The sequence below is a fragment of the Gouania willdenowi genome, chromosome 21 (assembly GCF_900634775.1).
Source record: "Gouania willdenowi chromosome 21, fGouWil2.1, whole genome shotgun sequence".
Taxonomy (NCBI): domain Eukaryota; kingdom Metazoa; phylum Chordata; class Actinopteri; order Blenniiformes; family Gobiesocidae; genus Gouania; species Gouania willdenowi.
In genome coordinates, this window is record NC_041064.1 from 31,208,313 (window position 1) to 31,231,499 (window position 23,187).

The window sequence follows — 23,187 nt, forward strand, 5'->3', positions numbered from 1 at the left end:
GTTGAAATCGGTAAATGAAAGAATTGGATCAATGTCTAAATATTTTCTGTTGTCAGCGTCAGATCAGATCCACACAGAGACATGTTCACACAACGATCCTCCTTATATTAGAAAGGTAGTTTTCAAAGAGAACTGATTGGTCAGGAGGTGGGACTTTCATATTTGAACAAAACCTGGTCCTGACCAAGTTAGGTGTTCAGCCTAAGTTACCATGGTGATTTAGCCTCCTTAGATGTTAACTAACTTCGTAATATAGCACACCGATTAAATGCGCGATAAGAGGAAATCTAGCTTTGTAGTAGTGCTGGGCGATATGGCCTCTTTTTAATATCTTATATTTTCAAGCTCTATCTCGATATACGATCTACATCTCGATATTTTGCCCTTGCCTTGAGATGATGCTTTGATGTATACAATCGAACCAGAATGGCAATACTCAATATACAGTCCCCTCCAAAAGTATTGGAATGGCAAGACATTTGGGTTTCAGATCAAAACATAAATATGAGACAAAAGTTCAGAAATCCAGCTGTTATTTCATGGTATTTACATCTAGATGTGTTAAACAACTCAGGACGGAGCACCTTTTCAAGTGAGTAAAAGTATTGGATCATGTGACTAATGTGTTTCTAGCTGCTCAGGTGTTGCCTTTTAATTGATTGCTTAAACATTAAGTAGTTGTTGTTTTTGGCTTTGGGTTTTACCTGTGAAAACTGCATTTGCTGTTAAGCAAACATGAAAACCAGAGAGCTGTCTATGGGAGAAAAGCAAACCATTTTGAAGCTGAGAGAAGAGGGAAAATCAGTCAGAGCTATTGCACAAACATTAGGCATAGCCAATACAACAATATGGAATGTCCTGAAAAAGAAAGAAACTACTGGTGTACTGAGCAACAGACATCGAACAAGTCGGCCAAGGGTAACAACAGCAGTTGATGACAAAAACATTGTGAGAGCTGTGAAGAAACACCCACAGACAACCGTCAGTAACATCACTGCCAACCTCCATGGGTCAGGGGTGAAGGTATCACAATCCACTGTTCGAAGAAGACTCTGAGAGAAGAAATATAGAGGCCATACCACAAGATGCAAACCACTCATCAGCAAAAAGATTTGGAAGGCCAGATTGGATTTTACTAAGAAGAACAGATATGAGCCACAAAACTTTTGGAACAAAGTTTTATGGACTGATGAGACCAAGATTAACCTCTTCCAAAGTGATGGAAAGGCCAAAGTAGGAAGAAAAAAAAGGATGTGCTTATGATCCAAAACACACAAGCTCATCTGTGAAGCATGGTGGAGGTAATGACATGGCTTGGGCTTGCATGGTTGCTTCTGGAATGGGCTCACTAGTCTTTAGTGATGATGTAACTCATGATGGCAGCAGCAGAATGAATTCTGAAGTCTACAAAAGCATTTTGTCTGGCAATTTACAGAAAAATGCATCAAAACTAATCGGGGGAAGCGTCATCATGCAACAAGACAATGACCCAAAACACACTGCCAACACAACAAAGGACACAACAACTGATAAACTGGTTAGTTGTAAGAGAGGCCATAGATACCATTGTCATGAGATTTGAGCGATTTACCTCCAAAGTTTCAGGGCAAGAACAGAATGAACTCGAGGGGATCTTTTTTTTTTTTTCTTCCATTTCTTATAAAACTGTCCAACGCAATTCCTTTTAAGTGGCTCAGAGGTATTGAAACTCCAGTGTCTAACAGGACGGACATCTCTGTAGTAGAAATCCATATCCGTTCCCATCATTTCCCATCAGCACTTTCACTCTGAGTTTTTATCTACAGACGGTTAGGTTGTGCAGTGCCAACTGTATCAAGTTAAAATCTCCTTTGTGGCTGCAGCAGTCAGAATTTAAAACAGCATCCTCAAACAAGCAGCGCTCACAGCGAGAATTGCAGCCAAAGATTAAAAGTTGGCTATTTTTAAATTCACATTTGTTTAATTTTCTGCATACTGCAGTTTGTGGCTGTTCAAGAGTAATGTAGAGCTGCAGTAAACAATTATTTTAGTAGCTGATTCATTTATACATTATTTAATGAATTAATCATGTCAGAGAAATCACGTTTTGAAATCTCTATGATTCTTGATCTTATTCCATATCTGATATACGCAACACAAAAATCATTTTGATATCTTTTTATTGCACAAAATTAAATTTAAAGATGTGTCGTAAGAAAAACAACCAGACTTTGAAGTAAAACACTTTTTTTTTCAACAATAGAAATAGAAATTAAAATTCAATTTCACCTCAAAAAAAGTAAAACAGAACTTAAACTTTAGATTTTTGGGCTGTGATAATGTGCAATGCTTGTGGCTGTGTCAACCTCAAAATAATGTACTGAAAAACACAGTTTCCTTTAAACATGAAGCAAAGTAACAGCACTTTATTTTTTAATGAATAACTGCTATCAATGTCTGAGTGTTTTATTCATATTTATACAATTGTGTTTAGACAAAAAACTAGCAAACCAGATACAGTGATGTCATTAAAGCATCACTATTTGTTGCGATGACCAGTTAAAGAAATACACCTTCAGGTAAGTGCTTCCAGTCTGTGGTTGTTCTTCGCTTCCGGTGTATAAACGCTTCTTTCGTGTTTTTCTTACGCACTGAGGAACATAAACTTAGTTCTTGAGAATTGTGTAGTGGTCCCACATCTAGACTAGAGCTGTAATCACTGTCTTTCTCTATATTGGTAAACTTCCTGCACAAGTTAGCTTGTGCACAGCAAACTGTTTCCTGTCTTTTTTGGGTAACCATGGCAACAGTTTAATAGCTTAAGAAAGGGCAGCTGTGTTTCATTACAATCGGTCCTGACACAGGACGGAACATCAAAAACTGAAAATGAGGGTGTTTTCACATCGGTTTAGTCTCGAACTCTGAGCTGATAATTTTATCACCTTGGTTTACGTTCAGAGCCGAACTCCTGATCTGCACAAAACAGCCTCTGGTGCAGTTGTATGAGCTAACCACTTAAGGGGTAGTAGAGGCTTCTCAAGGCAGAAAAACAAAAACCTGAAGAAGTGAGTCTTATCTATGAGTCAAAGCAAAAGCTTAAGAGTGTTCAACAAGTTGCCATGCTTTTGGTGGATTTATTGCCCTGTTTTGCGCCGTCGCTGGTTCTCCTAGCCACCTACAATGCTGTGCACTCCATGTAATCCCCAATACTTCTTGTTTTTCTTCCGTGCTGCGTTCACGGTTACCTAAAGGCTCTAGGCTTCTATTGAAAACACTCCAAGACCGGCAGTAACAATTGCTCTAGACTTCGTTTGCGTGCTCACGGACAACTCAGATTCTTTGTTCCTTTTTTCTCTTTTTTCTTGAAGTAGTTTTAAAAGGGTAACAAAAGGTTAATAACATTAGACAAACAGAAAAGAATACTCAGCATTTTATAAACAACCAACCTAGCAAAATGATCTTGTTAACAAGTTTCATACCTAACTAAACAATAGTGCAAACATTATTGCCACTGGCAGTGATGAAATAAACTAAGTAGTTTTTTTTAATTTTTTTCCAAATTTAAACAAAATGCATAAACAAAAGCATTTGTTGAACTCAACTTCAGATTTCTCCTGAAAGTCATTCACAATTGGATTCCTAGCAGTTGCGTCTTCATTCCAAATACGATCTGTGTTTGTGCCTTCTCAGTTGGTCAAAGGGCAAAATGAACAGCAGACAAACAGTTTGCGCTATGCTTTGGAGGAAGGTGCTCCTCAGATATGGTTTCTGAAGAAAATGCTGGTGGATGTTTTTTTAAGTTCCACTTCCAGGATTTGCTGTTGCCCTGTCAGCCCTGGAGTGCACTTTAAAATTGTTCATGGCATGTTTGTGCTCCAACTCAACAAGCATTTTACACGCTCTTGGAACTGCCTCAGATATCAATGTGTAAACGCACCTCGAATCATATGTGATTACAGAATCTCTCCTGTTCAGTTCTGGTCAAACTGCCCAGAACAGGCCAGATACCATCGTACACTGATAACATTTACCAAGGTCTCTTCTAGGAGGCTCTGTCATTGTTATGACTACCACTAACAGCAACATACAAAACCCTGAGTGCACAGAACAGTGGCAGATTCATTGAAACACACATTGAAACCTCTGAAACCCAGACCGGTCTGCTTCCAAAACCCATTGACCAAATAAACCCTGTGTCCGCATCTGACCAGCAACCTTAAAACTTGACTCCGTCTCATTTCATCCAAAACTGCCACAACATCAGGACTAGAGGAACGTCTTCATATTTCAATGAACTGGAACACAAACTAATGAATATATTTATCGCTGTTTTGGCTTTGTCATTACATGTTACTATAGTAATCTAACTTCCAAACTACAAATGTATAAATACACCCAAAATATTTATTCTACATAGTCTCAAAGTGCACTCCTTACCACAAAAGGAGAAAGTACCTACTGTCTGAACTCGGCTAGATGTATAATTTTCAGACTAAGAAAAAAATCCAATAACGAGCTATTAGTTACATTCATGTGTGTAAAATAAGTGAGACTACTTCAACAAGCAGTCCAGCGGCTCTCCAAGACCGGAGTTCGAGAACCCTGGTCTAAAATGTTGAAGAGTAATGACAACAGCTGAATAGAAGCAGGGAAGTCGTGCACAAAGATAGATACTGTAATTGTTCCAGGGAGAACACTAATGATGGCCGTTTGGCTCGTAACATAAAATGCTGATTATTCACCAGACCTCTTTTATTCATTAGCAATATAAAACATACATATAAAAAGTGTCACAGAGGTAAAATTCTCCAAACTTCAAATACATACATAAATATGTTATAGGTGGCTTGGGTTTTTCCCCTATGTAAGTATTAATACACCTCTGACTGACACATTGGACAGGCAACAAAAAAGACCCATTAGTGCTTGAAAAGCGCATCCATTAATGGAACAATAGCCAACTAGAGTGAGAAGAGTCCAGATTAAAGGAAAGCAGCAGGGGAAAAAGCTACACAGAGGGTTCACCAACGTGCCTCATTTGTAAAAATCCTGGATTTGTTAAGATGTGAAGACTGGCTCAAAGGACAAGATGGAGACAGATTTCTACACCTGTGCTGAACTATTCCATTTTCTTAATTAAGTTGCATTCTCACCACTAAGGAGTAAATAAAAACTGAGCCTGTAATGAGGAGCACTATAACTCTTCTCCTGAGATAACATATAAAAAATAAAAAGCTGTGTGATGTTTCAGATGGGAGCGACAGTGACTTCATCATTCCACTGGTCTGACAGCTGAAGGCAAGAGGGCTGGAGTGACGCCCCTCATTTAAAAGTTTGTAGATTTACATCAGGGTTGGGGTCAATTACATTTTTCAGTTACAAATACATTTTCAATTATTTATGTTCAAAGACAATACAATTACGATTACAATAAACAGCATGTTTTCAGACTACAATTAAATTACAATTATTTTTTATCCTGAGAAAGTCAACTACAATTACATTCTCAATTACTAAAGTTAAATTAAAATTATTCACAATTACTGAGCATGAAATAAATAACCTAATAAAAGTTAACCTTCCTCTTATGTTAGCATCTCTTATGATTATGGGTCCTAAATCAGCTGTAAAATACACTAAAAACAAATACCTATCATCTTATTTCTTTCCTATCTTTTGGTTACCTTGTTAGGCTTCCTAATCAATGAAAATATAGGTTAATATTTTAGGTTCGGGTGTCTCAGCCTTTTTTGTGTCAGTATACACCTCGATTTCAATTTTTTTGGAATGGTAAAATGTAAGAAAGCTTGCTATGAAACATATTTTATTAATTGTTAACTACATAAATGTAGAGAACTGTAACATGGTTCCCAAGTTTTTAAATTAAAATTGACAATGTTTAGAATTTTCAGGTCAATTACAAATGCAAAGTCAATTATATAAAGTCAATTACAATTCATTTACAATTACAACAGCAACAGATTTTTAAAACTACGCCATAACTGTAATTCACGACGTCAATTACAATTATAATTGACCCCAACCCTGGTTCACAGCTTGAGAAACCCAAACAAATGTCTCGTCTGATAGTAGGTCCCTCCGACCAACACTAACTCACACACACACTACATTCATACGAGGCAATGTGGGTGAAGTGTCTTGCCTAAGAACACAATGACAGATACCACAAGAGCAACTCTCACCCTACTCTGAAACCTGGAATTCTCAGTGGTCTCCCATACTACTACTAACAAGGACTGGCATTGCTTAACCTCCGAGATCTGATGAGATTTGGCGCAGGCAGGCAGGTATGGCTAATATAATGTTTACCTGACAGTTGTTTTGTTTTTTGCATAAAAATAATAGAATAATATAAAACATTAAGTTCAACAAAGATCTGTTCAGGTTAAATGAGCAATGGTTGAACCTGATACTTTTTGTTTTAACTTGATGGCAAAGCCTGAGGCTTTCTGCAGAGCTAATGCTAATGAGCTATCGCAGCCAGAAGGGCCTCGACACAGTGAACGACTCCTAGAAAATCTCTTTGCAAAAGCCAAAGAATTTCCAAACACTGTACTCCAAAGGTGGTACCATCAATTTATTTTTGTTTGTTGCCTGCTGGCCCATGGCAAGGACGTCACAGACAGCCAACAGAGTCAGCCTTAACGTCTTATATTAAAAGTGCTTTTAAAACACATCATATAAGGTCTGCCGTGTTATTTCCTTATACAGGGTACTTTTCCCTATGGTTTTTCAAAACTTTTTGAAAACATTTTACCAAATTTCCATGACTTAGTTCTGAACCCTTAAGATCTATTCTACCAAAAATCAGCGGGCATTTCCAGTGTACTAATGTAACAGAGGTCTGCGAGTGTGCTGTGGTTAGTAGTAAAAATGTAACACAGGGAATTAGGGCTGTAACGATTAATCGTAAGGCAGTTAAAAATTGATTCATAGGTATCACGGTTCACATCGATACTGTGAAAATTTAATCGCAGTACTTTTTTAAACATCAGAGGGTGCTGTAGATTATCCTTCTCTTGTCCAGAAGTGTTGGCGGCGGGCGGAATCTGCTGCTACTTTCTTTCGGGCCGCCTTCTACTCTTAAACATGTTCATAAATGATTCCCTACCTCTTTAGCACCGAAAGAATATCTGTAATAATATGTGAATATCTATAAAAGTCACGTTTTTCTATTAGCTCTGTCTGCTAGGGCATAGCATCTCTTCTTCACTGCAAGAATATCTGCATGCCAACTGACCACTGGGTTACCAGCGCCCTCTGCTAGTCCAAACAAATATCTGACGTTAAACATAATGCAATAACCGTTTTTTTTTTTTAAAGTCCAATTGTTAAGGCACAAAATACATTTTCAGTTGCACTTTTAAAAAGAAAAAGAACAATTATTCAGTTTTGCATTGTTTACTATAGAACCAGAATTGAAATGAATAGGCTTCTTCTTCATTTGTATTATTCCTTTATTTATTTCATTCAAGATTTGTTTTTAGTTAAATTGCATTGTTTTGAGTAGTTCATCAAGGGATTCTTTTGACAATGAAAAATAAAAGGAAAATAATACAGTATTTTCTATTTTTTTTCCCAAAAAAATTTGTCTACAGTTCCATTTTGTAAAATAAATTGTGAGAAAATCGTATCGTGAAACCAGTGTTGTGAATTGAATCGTATCCGGAGTTGAGTGAATTGTTACATCCCTACAGCGAATGCAAGTTGTGTCCATAACTTATCAATCATAGCATCGTACAATGGCGCAATTGATTTGGGTCTGGCAGAGAACGTGAATACTCACTACATGTAAAGGACAGAGCACCAACCAGAGTCTGGTTTTCTCTCCTGCATGTAAACTCAGACAAGACTTGAGCTTTTTAAACCATTTGGGAGCATTGCTCGATAGCTGTGTGCATGGAAATGTAGTGACTGGCTGTGAGAAAGACGAAGCACGGGTTGATAGTAATGATGTTATCAGTCACTGTTCAATCATAACCTGATAAATGAAAGTGCCTGCTGAACGCTCTGCAGCTAGGCAGAGGCTAGTAAACATCAATGCTGACAATGTCACTGAAGCATTATGCAGATTTCTCCAAACTACTTTAGAATGACAAACTGTTACACAGCAGTAAGACTATAGCAATACTGTACTTCATATATTACCTTTGCGTTTAATGAAAACCAAACAGTTACAATGAGATTTTTCACTGATTTCCTTTGTGCTAAATTCACAAATGCAAACTGAGGTTTAACATTGCTTATGACAGACTGTGTAGAGCTGCTGTATAACTCGTCATCCAGCGCCTACACTCTAAACAAAACATGTCAGATTATGCATCATCCAGCTCTGCAGGAGACAAATTACATTCGCTTTGTGTGCTAAACATTTCTATGTAAATATGCGGCTGCAGCAAATGTTAAAAGCTGTTTGACAACACTTATGTCAAAAATTATATTTATTTACACATTCAGCCATACATCATCACCAAGAATTTCACCACCCAAAGAATATGATTATTCAGTCCTTTCATTTCTAAAGCCCACATGTGCGTGTGGGGGGCAGTGGCTGCCTCTCGGCCTGGGATCTTGGGGGCGTCTGGGGGGTTGCTCGGCCGTGGGAGGGTGGCCTGGGGCTGCCTGGCCCCCACTCTTTCTGCTGGCCTGGCTGCATCTGCGGGCCCGGGGTAGTTCCTGGGTTTGCGGTAACGGTTTTTGCACATATACTGGTATATGATGCACTGGCACGCCTTGGGATGTGGGATAAAACTCATTCTAGGCTTAACTTTAGGCACGTTAATCCCAAATACCTGCTTCAGGTACTACCATTCACTCATTCCCCCTGTCCACAGCCACCACCATTATAGCTAAGCTTCACACTTGTCACTATACTGGCTTGATTACACAACATAATAAGCACAATATGTTCAATATGTACAACTTCACATCTCACCCTCACTGTAAAACAATCTATTCTTCCCCACCCTCCCCAGTCTCTCCTCCCTGCTCCCTTTCCCCTCCCCCTCTACTTAGGTGTAACACTGCTCTCCCTTTTTATATCCTCCCAATAATAAAAGATTTCTTACCCTTCCTTAGGGAGGGCTGGTGATGGTCACAACTAAGCAATAAAAAATAAATCAATTTATTTTATTGCAATAACAAAACCTGCATTGCTGTCTCATAATGATTGCACTTCTTGTAGTGTTGACCTTTGACAGCATGTGCAGACAAGTAAAAAAAAAAAAACACAGTTGGAAACAGAGAAAATGACAAAAACAACCATGTTCATATGGTTGGGCTTGAGCACAGTATCTCAAAAAGACAGTCACATATTTGAGATGGCTTTAGATTGAGACATGTATCATTAAAAATCACAGCACATTTTTAAAGGTGAGGAGAAGCTGCAGGCCAAATATGCAGACGTGGATCAGTGAGAAGGAGCAAGCCTTTATAGATACTGGAGGTGTGCCATCTAAGGAACCTCACGATTCAATTCTTTGTGGCCATTTCATACTTTAAAACCAAGTATGTGTGTCCAATAATTAAAGTAGATGTATTGCCAATATATTTATGTAAAATCACCAAATCCAACTCGTCACCATTATTGTCATCATGGTTAGAATTTCAAACTTTCAAGTTCATGTGTAGGAAATGGAGCTGGTCAAGCTGCTCCAAATTAAGTGTGCTCTGCTGTGTCCGTGTTTCTAGACGGGTCGGGTGGGTGGCCGACATTGCCGCCAACCCCTTGCGCCAACTGTTGTGGGCCGGTCCCCACCCTCGGGGCGCACTGAGGACAGTCCACTCTGGTCGACAGTCGCACCAGGGGCGAGGGGGCCCTGTCCTCACCATACAGCAAAGAGGGCGCAGCGAGGTAACCTAGCCCATTGCCCAGGGAAGCGCGAGTTGGGAGCAGGGAGCCGCTGTAAAGCTCGCGGCCAGAGAGCCACGAGCCACCTTCGCCACCGGGGCTTTCCAGGCTGACCCGGAGCCGTTCACGGCGCACCACCACAAAGGAAATACGCAGGAACCACGACCACGGTACCAGGAAAGCACAGACAGTTCTTGACCAACTTTGAAATCATAGAATACGACACTTGATTCTTTCAAATGCTAGATTTTAATCCGGATGAGTGAATCTCAGGCTCAGTAACAAGCCGAAGAGTTAGCTGCTGCTATCGCCTCCTTCACCCGTTCCGTTCATTCAGGTGTCTGGGTGGCATACATGACTTTAACTTTCGTTCCGCGAGCAGCGGACGAGTTCTTGTCATTTAGTTATTATTAAAAACAATACATTTTTAACATTTATGAATTGTTATCAAATCGTCACATGTTAAATCGCAATTCATCTAATAGTTGAAGTATTGTCACACATAAATATTCATTAGAATACAGCGAACCTCTGTTTAGCTCAAGGGACACATTCAACACAAAGCAGCCTAACGTACAGCCATGTGACTAAAAGCCCAATTAAAAATTGATTTTTCCTAAAAGTATATACAAATGTCTGGAAAGCAACCAATATGCCTGGGCAAGAAATATTCCTGGATAACATTCAAAACGAAACAGTAAAATGTTTTTGTGACATGATTAAAGTTTCAAATTTCTGGTAAATTTCCAATAAATTTCCACTGGAACTTCGGATCTGGAATTTTGGGAATATTCAAAAATAGAAACTTTTAGCATGGGAATTATATAATTGCGTTAACCAGAAACAGGGAGTGTTTTTTTGTAACATATCCAAACATAAACATTAGCATCTGCACAAATAATATAATTAAGACAACTTAACATTTCAACAGATTTATTTGTAAGCAGAACTTTACAATTATTTAAGTTTTGTTTGCATCATAATGAAATGTGATTTCAACTCAATAACTCAATAAAAACAGCTGCACTGACACCAATAACTGCTCTTCAAGCACAAACAGTGAAATGTTGGTTTTAAATTAAATGACTATTAAATGATTTCAGTTTGTTCACAATAAAAACATCAATGATAAGCAGTGTGCTATGTGCATGCGGTTGAGAAATGAAATCTGGTTGGTTAATAAATTCCCAGTGTATTCCCATAAATTCCTATGAAAGTTTTTAACTTTGAAAATTCCTGGAATTTTGGACCCTGAGACATAAATGAAATCTGCAGTAGTGTTTTACATCAGATCAGTCAGACATGTTAGAATAATTACTAAAGACCACTCATTAACGCCACCAGAAATGGCGTTACAGACCACAATATGCAAATCAACAGGCCTGCTTCAGAATGGGTAAAACCCAAAATACTCTTGACATTTAGAAAAATAAAATGTAATCCTTAAAGTCCATGGTTTAGTTTTAAAATAGTCACATCCACAAAGTTTTCGCTGGAAACAAAAAAAATAAATATATAATGATCTTATTAGTGATTCAACTAACACAGTGTGCAACAGGGATCTCATTAACTTGACAGAACAGAGTGAAAAAAATCTTCAGAAGCAGAATTGTAACTAAGACCAAAAAAAACATCAGCAGAAGTGGTCACCACAGTGAACAATTGCCCAGAAATACATACATATATAACATACGTTATATTTCCACTCATTTACATGAAAACAATGGGCACTCTCTGTAATCTTGGTCACACTGTTGTTGACCAATGACGCCACGTCATTAAATTGTACCTCAGCAGTTTATATAAGATGCAAATGATACACAGCTTATGAGGAAAATAGGATTGGTCCAATATTGACAATAGTATTTATAATTTGGTTTTAGGTGAATTAGTTTCTTTTAAATAGCTAAAACAAAACAAAAGCAGACACCAGAGAGTGTCACTTGATCTCAGATAAACACAAACCACAGGAAAGGCAGATTGTCAGTCAGTTTAGATAAATAATGAATTAGTGACTGCATCCAAATATACAAACAAAAAGAAGAACAAATGTGCCCAAGACAGCGGATGCAACTCAGACAGGAACTCTTGAAAATGAGTTTCACAAGGTGAAAGTTAAGTTGTCCATCATTTTTAGGTGCTTTAATACATGATCTTCATTTTGGGTGAAATATACTAGAATCCTCCTTCTTCCAGACCCTAAAGGAGTTAATTCTTTAGAAAGTGGCAATGTATGCATTTCTGCAATTATGTGTGACTAAAAACTCTTCATCTATGATAATCTGGCAAATAGATTATGATCGAGTTTTACTTTGATGTGTGGAATACTAGGGATGCACCGAATATTCGGCCACCGAATATATTTGGCCGAATATTGCGAAAAAGCAACATTTGGCCTTCAGTTTTGTGAGTTAAAAGCAAGGCCAAATAGTAGCGTGTGACGCATTTGCGCAATCAAACAACGTGCAGTGATTTTGAGTCGGAAAAGTGTGTGCGCGTTGCTGCAGAAGCACAGCAGCAGCAGCTCCTCCTTTCCACACACAAACACAGCAGACTTTTTCCTTACCGCTATCCGTCGTCTGTCACCGCGTAAAAGTTGGAAACCGTCCATTTCCACAACTGAGTCCGTTGTTAGCGCTGTCAGCCACTAATCCGTAAACATTCCCATCGTTTCCTCCTGACACTACACCGGATCTCGCTACATACATAATGTAGCATTAGCACGAATTGCTAACAGCTGATGTGTGTAAACAATGGGTCCGTGGCTCCAAGCATTGACAGAACTTTTTCAACTCTGTTCCTCTGAATGAGGGTAAATCACTGTACTGTATATCACTGTAGCAAAACCATTATGAAGTGATTTTTTCATCATACCTCCCCTTTAATGCACTTTAGCTTTTTCTTTGGAATGCATGTTTTGTTTTATTTGGAGGGCTAATATAAATGAAAAACTTTGTTGTGCTTTTTATGAAAAGCAAAGACTGCTGGAATATTTAAAAAATGTCATAATATTCAATAAACATTCACTTTCTAGCCTATTTATGCACTATTTAAAAAAATAGTGAAAAACTTTAACCGCATTCGCTATTCGGCCAAGCGTTTATATTTTATTGGGCTTCCGCCTCAAATTTTCATTTCGGTGCATCCCTATGGAATACAACAGCTTGTGCGCACCTCACTCCAAATTAGTGATGTAACGATTAATCGTAAGGCAGTTAAAAATCGATTCATAGGTATCACAGTTCACATCGATACTGTGAAAATTGAATCGCAGTACTTTTTTTAAACAGCAGAGGGTGCTGTAGATTATCCTTCTCTTGTCCAGAAGTGTTGGCGGCGGGCGGAATCTGCTACTACTTTCTTTCGGGCCGCCTTCTACTCTTAAACATGTTCATAAATGATTCCCTACCTCTTTAGCACCGAAAGAATATCTGTAATAATATGTGAATATCTATAAAAGTCACGTTTTTCTATTAGCTCTGTCTGCTAGAGCATAGCATGGACAGAAGAGAGGACCGAGACATTTCTTAGACTTAAAATTTATTAGTGCCATGATAGACAGCAAAAAACAAAGGAATGTAGAGTGTTCAGGTTTGGAAAGTCCATCTTCCTGCAGAGAAGTATCACAGGATGAGATTTCACGGGAGTTACGAGGCTCCAAAAGAACCTTCAAAGTGCAATTATACTTTGTCAACATTTAGAAATATAGCTTGTATTTGGCAAAAATCTGTAATGGAAAAGCAGATATTGATTCTATATTCACCAACTGATACGTATTAACAGGATGTATATATATCACCATATATACATAAATGACACATATAGTCTTATGTAGGGCTGGGACCGTATGCTTTTGTCCCGATTCTATGATCACCACACTTGGGTGTCGATCTGATATATATTGTGATTCTGATTAATTGCAATTCTATATTAACAATTACTGCAATTTTGATTTCCTTATTTTCCTTATCCATAAACAAAGCACTACATGTCCATTAATATGCATTTTATGCTGCTGCCCCTCAAACAAATGTATTTTTCATGGAAACATTGAAAATGACAATACATTTTATTTTTTATCTTGAAAAGTTGAATCAAACACTTCTACAAACAATATGTTTACACCTCTCATATGCCCTCTCCAGGCTGTGACTGTCTTAAAGGGGCCACGTACTGAATGGCTCAGTGCTCTAAAAACTTTTCACCAACTCAAACCTGCCCTGAAAGAAGCCTCATGCTCACATATTCCATCTATAATTAAGGAAAAAGCCAAAAGTGGCAAAAAATTTTTGATATTGTGCTGCTGGTGAGTGATCAAAGGGCCTTTGTGGGATTTTTTCCCAGTGACTTTGACCCAGTAATGTTTATATTTGTAAGGAGTAAGAAAATATTGAGTTTCTTCTATCACCATTTTGAGAAAAAATATCAAGATATGCATTTTGGTCCATATTGCCCAGCACTAGTGAGCCATAGTTCCAAAAAAATGCACATGAAAATGCAATCCATTGGTGTGTTAACAAGCAGTTGGAAAAACCCTCTAAAACCATTTATCATAAATGCATATTATAAGTATTGAGTCTGCTTTATTATATACAGAGACTGAAATGAGGTGATGATGAGACACAGCCAAGATGGTTAAGGTTTATAATAAACTGGACCAGTCATGCATATGATAATTACACTTACTTTTAACTGTGCACTTTACAGCATCCTAAATTTGCATGCGCAGAAACTGTTTCTCCTGTTTAAACTCAGCCACACGGTTAGTTCAACAAGAATCTCATATAAAAAAAAAGCTTTAAGTGCATCTGCATTGATTGTATTCTTGCCACAGGCAGCAGAGGACATTATCGCACTGCTATAAATATTTCAGCCAGAATTTTTAATACCATACTGTGAACAAAAAGCTGCTCCAACCCAGTAAATCACCAGGCTGGGACCACATCACACACAAACATGTTGCTAAGACTGAGCAAGAAAGTGTCATTAATTTTACAAGATCCTTATTTATCGGTCTTTGAAATGAGCTTGCCATAAATACTTTGTTCTGACTGTGGAAAAAAAAAGAAGAAAAAAACTGGAGGGAAAAAAACACAATTTGTAGGAGCCTTAAGGCTAATCCATGCTGATACTCACAACATACATAATGAGCCGATTAAACTAGAGCAATTCAATTACTGCTAGCGCCAGTTAGGGGGAAAAACCCACCCAGGTCTGATTCAGCCAGTGTTTGTCCATCAACTTGATAGGACCATCGAGGAAATGAAATTTGCGAAAACAATAGTTGTTGTATTCCCTAAATGTCTGTTTCACATCTGTATTGAACAGTGACTACTCAGCCGTGAAATGAGACCCTAGAACAGAAACCAGAAGTGTGGCAGAAACATTGACGACAAATGAATACATCCAAATAATAGTGTCATTATTGACCCTCAAAACAGAGTATTCTACTTTAAGCAATAACAGCAGCACTGATCTGTGGGCTTTATGTTCCACATAATTTACAGAGGTTACATAATGTAACATATCATGGAAGTGTCTACCAGAGCAAAAACTGCAGGTGGTAAAATGCAATGACTTTGTTGTGGGAAATTCTACAGCTACAATTGTAGAGAATCAGAATTTCCATGATCACAAAAAATGGATGGAAAAATGTAGAATTCACGTTCTCTATCTTTATTTAAAATCGGGACAGAATACGACACAGGAATACCTCACATCTATGTTTTGGAACAATATCACGCATACACACTTTTACCTTGAAAACAAGTCGCTGAATGCCTAGCAAGAAGTGTAGCAAACAGACAAATATGTCACATCACGCTCATAATCTCGCACTAAGGGATATATCTAGACAACATCAACTAAACCCTGTTTAGGACCATATCACACACGTCTACAGTATTTTTCCCATTAAACGTGAGGCTGAGTGTCTAGCAACTGCAGCAAACAGACACATTTCTCCCAACGTAATGTTGTGTGATTTTAACGTAACCCTTCCATTAGTCATCTAACGCATATACATGTAAAATAATAAGATTAACCCTAATGAGCATGTTTGGTAGGATTTTGGAATGTTCAATAACCAGTAAAGTCATCTAAACAGGGAAAGACGATAAAACAGAAACAAAATGTAAATGTGTAACCTGACGCTGAAACAGGTAATCTCCGAAATTTTGAAGAGGAAAACCAAAGTCCCTACAATCATTGGCTAATCACAAAAAACAGATCCAACACAGTTCCTGCACTGAAGTTTGAAAAACAATAATGTTTTTTCCCCCTCTTTAAAGAGGTCAAACCTACAGCATCACTGGACCTCCTTATATAGTGCACTGACCAGTATGTTTTATTGGCGTGGATGAAGGAGGGGTGTAGTCTCCATTAAAAACCAAACACTGTGGCAAAACAAAGATTGATTTTCATTAAACACTTGATGTTACGTCTTTAATTGGGAGGTAGCGGCCCCAGGAATAAGAAGGTATGTTTTTAACTACCAACACTACTTGTAATAGTACAGCCCATTAGTTGGTTCAGAAAAACCAAACGTGGCCCTGCCTGACCTCAGGCTCAGAGTTCCATGGTGTGATCCCCATGGGGCAGATCTTCTTGTCAAAGGTTCCCATTTTGATTTCAATTACTTTTCATAAAGCCAATTCCACTAATTAGTGAACTAATCTTTAATCCCAAAAAAGAGTAGTAAATATTTATTACATTTACACTCCTAAGGCCCATTTGTACCAACAACTACAAATAAGCAATGAAGGTGACATCAGTATGGTCTTCATCAGCTTCAGCTGCTCAGAGTATTTAGGCAACATCTCGTCAGTGCTACAGAAGATCAGTGGATAATGTTTTGTGTTGTTGTGGACGAGACCATCGATACCAGGGATTGTAGAGTCTGAAACATCGTAGGCAGTGACGTGCAGTCAGGGTAGGCAAGGTAGGCAGTGCCTACCCAAGGGTGAATTGATATTTTGATTATTTGTTTTAACTATAATACAATTATAATTTATTTATTGTTCCATTTCCGACAGTACAGTGTCAGCATTTTGTGCTTTTCATAGCCCAAATGACTAAACATCGCTATTTCTTGGTACAGCAGAGACGCTGCACAGTTTCACTCCCCTGTAAGGCAGGAGTCAGTCAGTTCCCCAAGATGAAAACCATTAAGTAAAAAGGCAGCTCTCTACGTTGCCTTTGGAAGTAACCGTGCTATGCTAAATACTATATGTACGTTCACAGTGCATTAGTGAATTCATTCAACGTGGCTGAAAACGAAGAAAAACAACTTTTAAAAGATGGGAGACCAACACTTGAGCTACCAGACCTAAGGCAAAGGTAAGAAAATAGTTTGTATCTTCTACAGTGAATGGAAGGCTTGGCTTTGTGGATGCACCTCACCGAGGCTGTTCTGAGTTGTTGTCATTTTCTCCGTGTTTCCAGCACAAACAACAGATGCCATGTGTCATGAGATATATCTTGTTGAGAGTGATATGGAGGCTGCTATTGAATAATTGTTTATGTTTCTTTAAAGGGAACATATCATGGTTTTAAATCCTTCCTTTTTACATATAAATCATACAGTTATGGTCTATATAAAGCGGAACTGCAATGCTTGGGTCTGAATTCCTCATTATTATAGCTCCATAGACCCCTTTTCTGATGTGCGTCTGAGAGCAACTCGTTTTGGTGCGGTCTCTTTAAATGCAAATGAGACACTCCATACCCCGCCCCCTCTTCAGGTGACACTCGGTTCAACTCCACCCTGCTCGGCCATTTTTGTAGTTTGATAGAAGAGATACGGCTATGTAGCGGCGCATAAACTTTTTATTCACACGTTATTTACAAAATGTCAACAACGGAAGACTTGTCCATCCAGCCTTACATGTTCCAGCCAGAGTCGGACCCGGCGGAGCGAGATGAAAATGAAGATGATGAACCTGCAGAACCCTAACAAGTGAGCTAACACAAGCACCGAGCTAACGCTAGCGCCAAGCTAACGTCACGAAATGCATTTTAATACAGTCTTTTCAAAGACAAAAACGGCAAAATGAAATGACTAATGAAAACGTGAGACTTAAATTAAATCACGTAGGCCATATCATCAAGGATCTAAAACGAGCACACAGCGCAAACATATAAAGTCTGAAGACGGGGCAACTGCTAATGCTAACAAAACAATGACAGGGACGTCTTATCATTACACTTTTTAGCGTTATTTACAGCTTACCGAAATGCTCTGTTCGTCGTCTCCAAAGATAGAAGGAATTGAACCCTCAATCAGACAAAGTCTTTCGGCAAATCCTTCTTTATGCTGGCGGAGGTTGCAGAAGCTGTCATCCTTGAAGTGCTTCACACACACAAAAATGACCTTACCCACAGATGTGGGTACATTTCCGTGAAAAATAAAACTCAACCAGGCACTTCGAAAAGGTTCTGATGCTGGGAGACGGTGTAATGAAGCGTGTGGGTTACTACATCCAGCAACCGAACATTTTGACTTAACCTCTCGTAACTTCAGCATCCTTGAGCTTGGACTACAAAATAAAAGCGAGAAATAAAAATGTCGGACCTGGAGTTGATGTACTAATTTGGCAGTTCCGCTGCAAATACTGTGATGTAATAGTTCAAAAAACGTAATAGAGAATAGAAAAATCGAAACAGATATATAAAGATATCTACGGAGCACCTGAAGAGACTAATTTGATTTTTTCTGTACTTCTAAGCACTCTAAATATACAACAAAATGCATTTAAGGGCTAAAAAAGTGGATTTAGCATTATATGTCCCCTTTAATGGAGTTTTACGATGTTGATTTTGTTACAGTAAATGGCTAAATGCTTGTTCATGTGTTGGGTTTTTTCTTTCTTATTATGAATTTTATATTTTGATAAGCACATTGAGATGACTGTGTTGTAAATTTCCCAATACAAATAAAGTTGAATTGAACTTAGAGATGCACCGAAATGAAAATTTGAGGCCAAAGCTGAATAAAATATAAACTTTTGGCTGAATATCGAATGCGGTTGTTAAGTTTTTCACTATTTTTTTAAATAGTGCATAAATAGCCTAGAATACATTTTTAGACATGTTTTTTAATGAAAGTAAATGTTTATTGAATATTCTGACATTTTTTTTAAATATTCCAGTAGCCTTTGCTTTTCATAAAAAGCGCAACAAAGTTTTTCATTTTAATTAGCCTTTCAAATAAAATAAAACATGCATTCCAAAAAAAAGCTAAAGTGCAATAACTCATTCAGTGCCATTGACGTACTTTTACGTCATTTCAAATTGCTTCACACTCACTAATAGGTTTTTTCATAAAAAGCCGTTTTCCTCAGCTTTTTGTCACAAAAACTGGCGATTTGTGTGAAACTTGCCTCTATTCAACTGTGGATTACAGAGGAACGAAACAAGTTAGAAACAAAATTATTTTTTCTGATGAAATTAGAGAATTCAGATTGTCATAATACAAAATATTCTGTGGGTCTTTAAAAATTAGTCAAAATGCTCTGAAACAGCTGGCACTGAGGGGGTAGAAACTCTGAAAATGGCTTGCACTGAATGAGTTAAAGGGGAGGTATGATGAAAAAAATCACTTTATAATGGTTTTGCTACAGTGATATACATCCCTTTAGCCTCATTCAGAGGGCCAAAGTTGAAAAAGTTCTGTTTCCTCCCTCCCTTGTTGTTGCACGTCGTCAGCTCCAAACGGACGGTTTGATTATGCCCACGTTGGCAGGTGACGTCACCTAACACACCTCTTAGAATGTGAGCTCTTCCCACTCCAACTATTTAACAGCTAATACATCACTGCGGTTTAATATAGAATATATATTATGCTTTATTGCCATATATGTAAATGCAAACTGCACTACTTCTTCTTCTGCTGATCGTGTTGGGAATCACTACTTGGAGCCACAAACCCATTGTTTACACACATCAGCAGTTAGCACTCCATGCTAATGCTACACCAGCCTATGCAGCAAGACCCGGTGTAGTGTAAGGAGGAAACGATGGGGATGTTTACGGATTCGCGGCTCACAGCGCTAACAATGCACTCGGTTGTGGAAATGGACGGTTTCCAACTTTTACGCAGTGACAGACGACGGAGAGCGGTAAGGAAAGAGTCTGGTTGTATTTGTGTGTGGAAAGGAGACGCTGCTGCTACTGCTGCTCTGGTTCTGCAGCAACACGCACACACTTTTCTGACTCTAAATCACTGCACGTTGTTTGATTGTGTCATTGCGTCACACGCTACTATTCGGCCTTGCATTTAACTCACAAAACCAAAGGCCGAAAGTTGCTTTTTTTGCAATATTCGGCCGAATATATTTAGTGGCCGAATATTCGGTGTATGCCTAATTGAATTTAATTAACACTTGCCAGCAGAAACTAAAAATTGACTAAATTGTCATTGGTGTTGACATTGGTGGTTTCGATTTGCAACGCCCTGCCTACCCAACCCTAGTGCTCACGGCACGTCACTGATCGTAGGTTAATGATAACTTCTAATACTCTACAATATTCTAGCCCCTAGGCATGAAAAAACTGATCCGTCCATTTATTTTTGTTTCATCATTACGGTCTGGAATGATGTCATCAGGATCATTTTAAATTAGGTTAATTTAAATGAAGTTGATCAAAACTTAATAAATAAACCTGCTCAGATTCAGTAAACCATTGATCCCTGAGGGGAAATTGGGTAGCATAATGTCACCCAATTTCCCCTCAGGGATCAATGATTAATGCTGCTCTCACACATCTTTATAGGACATATTATAAATAATTAAAATGGAGCTGTCAGAAAAAAAATCATGTCGGTACAACTTACATCTATCTACCTTTTAACTGTAGTTTACACCTGGTTTTAAATTTCACTTTTATTTAACAAACATTTTTGTTGAAAAAAAAAAAAAGTTAAAAACTAATATTTTCTCAAAAAAAAAAAAAAAAAAATTAAAACTGATTTTTTGGAAAATATGGAAAACATGTAATTTGGAGAAAATGAAATGAATTTCATTGGGCAGTTTATTTGAGCAATACATCCAGTGGACATCACGTTAAAAGTAGCCTTAACCTAATATTTCCAATGATAATTATACAGTATATAATGAACCTAGAATTAGGTCGGAGGGAGGTGGTCTGATCATACAGTAGATCGGTAATGGTTAGGTTCATTTCGGAAACCTGAAATGTTGTAATTAGTTGACAATATCGGCAAAAAGAAAAGAAAGAAATCCAACATCCATACAATAATACTTTAGTTGGCTGCACTACAGCACTGAAAATAGGTTTAGAACATCTTGTAATGCAATTCTTCAAATTGTCTTGTTCTGATGCTCACCTGCCAATCTCTGGAGCAGAATAGTAGTGTGTATGGTGAAACTACTGTACATAAAAGCAAATGTAACAGAGTGCGGCATCATTGTAATGACTGACCCTGTTGATGGTTCAATGGATCACTGTGATACAAACTGCCTGCTGCAGACTGGAAGAAAAACCACAGCTTTGGAGATTCTCTGATGTCAAACTGACTGATGAATTTAGAATATGGGGCTTTTTTCTGCCACTAAACCATCAAATCTGAGGGAAAAAAAACGTTCACTTTCCCATCATCACTGTAACCACAGCAGGTGCAATGATGCTCACAATATACAGGTTAGTCCCTTTACATGTCAGTGGTCATAATATTAAGGCAGCTCAGTAAAATCTATCATCCTAATCATTACAGTATAATTTGTTAATAAAAAAAAAATACAATAAACTGTTGAAAAAAAGACAAAGTCAAATGTAGCAGTGTGTGGAGCAACAGCAGCAACCTTACAATGAATGCAAATTAAGGCCTTATTTCACGTTTCCACGACGAAAACATAAGTCAAATATCAGCGTTAAAAGTCGTAAATGTTGAACATTTGTTCAGCTGAAAGTGAAAAGATGAAATATTACCGTGAGACTGAGCTCCATGAGTCCACCACCGCTGGCACGGACTTGCGCAACAAAGTTGTTTCCGTTATATTCAGACAAAGTTCAATTCCCAGCGTTAAAAACAAAGCTTCGAAAACCACACGTGAGCATTAGAACTTTCACACACAGATCAACAACTATGCACTACAGCAGTAACGTACTGCACAACCACAAAGAGCAGCGGAGAAAAGAAAAGAAAAGCAAACTCTCACCGGAGAGCAAAGATCCACAGAGGGACGCCGAGCCACGAGCTCCTCACGCCGAAAAACAGGCGAGTCGGACCGGTTCCGAAGCCCCGAAGCCCTCGGTGCTGTGCGGTGCTCCCAGTGTGAGCTGATCATCCAGCAGTGAGTGAAGCTGCCCCGCTCTCCTCCAGCCCTTGGCAGCCTGTGACGTCAGCATGGGGGAGGGAGGAGGGGGGCTTTCCTTTCAAAACAATGGACTCACTAATGTCATATATAGCTTCTATATAGCTAGCCTACATACATGATTTATTTATTTTTACTCTGCATTTCACCCATCCCTGAGCCATGGGCATCAACAGTGCAGCACACATGTATATTAGGGTCGGGCGGACAAATCAATTAAGGATATATTGCAATTTATGTGCTGATTTAAGTCATTTATATTTGTCCCCTGAATACTCTTTTTTTTATGAATAAAAATGTAGTGCACTTGCATATGGAGTTGAAACAACTGCAGACTGACTGAGTTGTATAAAGTGTATGATTCAACTTTTGTTTTGGGATTATAAAAAGAAGGAAATTAAAATTGCAATAATCACGTTATGATCTGACATTTATACTGTTGAAAAAATGTAACTGTAACTATAACTATACCTATATCGAGAAGTGTATGATTCGATTTTTGTTTTTGATAAGGAAAATAAGAAATGGGCGTGTCTTAACTACTCTTGGAGCCCCGCCCATAACATTAATGTGTCCTTAGATCCCAGCCCATACATTGGGATCCTCTGTTGTAATAGAAATATAAAATACAGTAGGTAAGTCAATACGTATTATCTGTAAGGTATGAAAAGTCAGTTTTTTTAGGCTGACATTGTTTGTCCAAATCCAGTGTTATTTGCTCTCTTTTGCCGTGTCACAGTTATCTCAAACGATATTTAATTTTTTTTCTTCTGAGTAAATAATAATTGTTTATTTTATTTGAGAAAAAAATTTGTAATTAAAATCTAAGTGCTGCATAAACAAAAACACAATTAAATCAGAGGTCCAAACAGGATTTAAAACAGTAAGATTTAAAATAAAATAGTCAAAAAAAAAAAAAGAAACAAAAAAAACCGCTCAATGTGGAGATATTTGTTTTCTGATTTGCACAAATGTGCGTTTATTGGCGAATCACAAGTGGTT

General features: G+C 38.1%; 1 protein-coding gene across 4 annotated transcripts in view; it reads right to left on the minus strand.

Annotated features, from left to right (window-relative positions):
- The window catches only part of LOC114455628 (PTB domain-containing engulfment adapter protein 1), a 178,402-nt gene extending 156,213 nt beyond the window's left edge, over nucleotides 1-22,189 (minus strand). For all 4 annotated transcript variants that reach the window (XM_028436979.1, XM_028436980.1, XM_028436973.1 and 1 more), the window contains exon 1: nucleotides 22,030-22,189. The gene's annotated coding sequence lies outside the window, so the exon portion shown is untranslated. The remainder of the gene's footprint in view (nucleotides 1-22,029) is intronic.
- Between the last annotated feature and the right edge of the window lie 998 nt (nucleotides 22,190-23,187).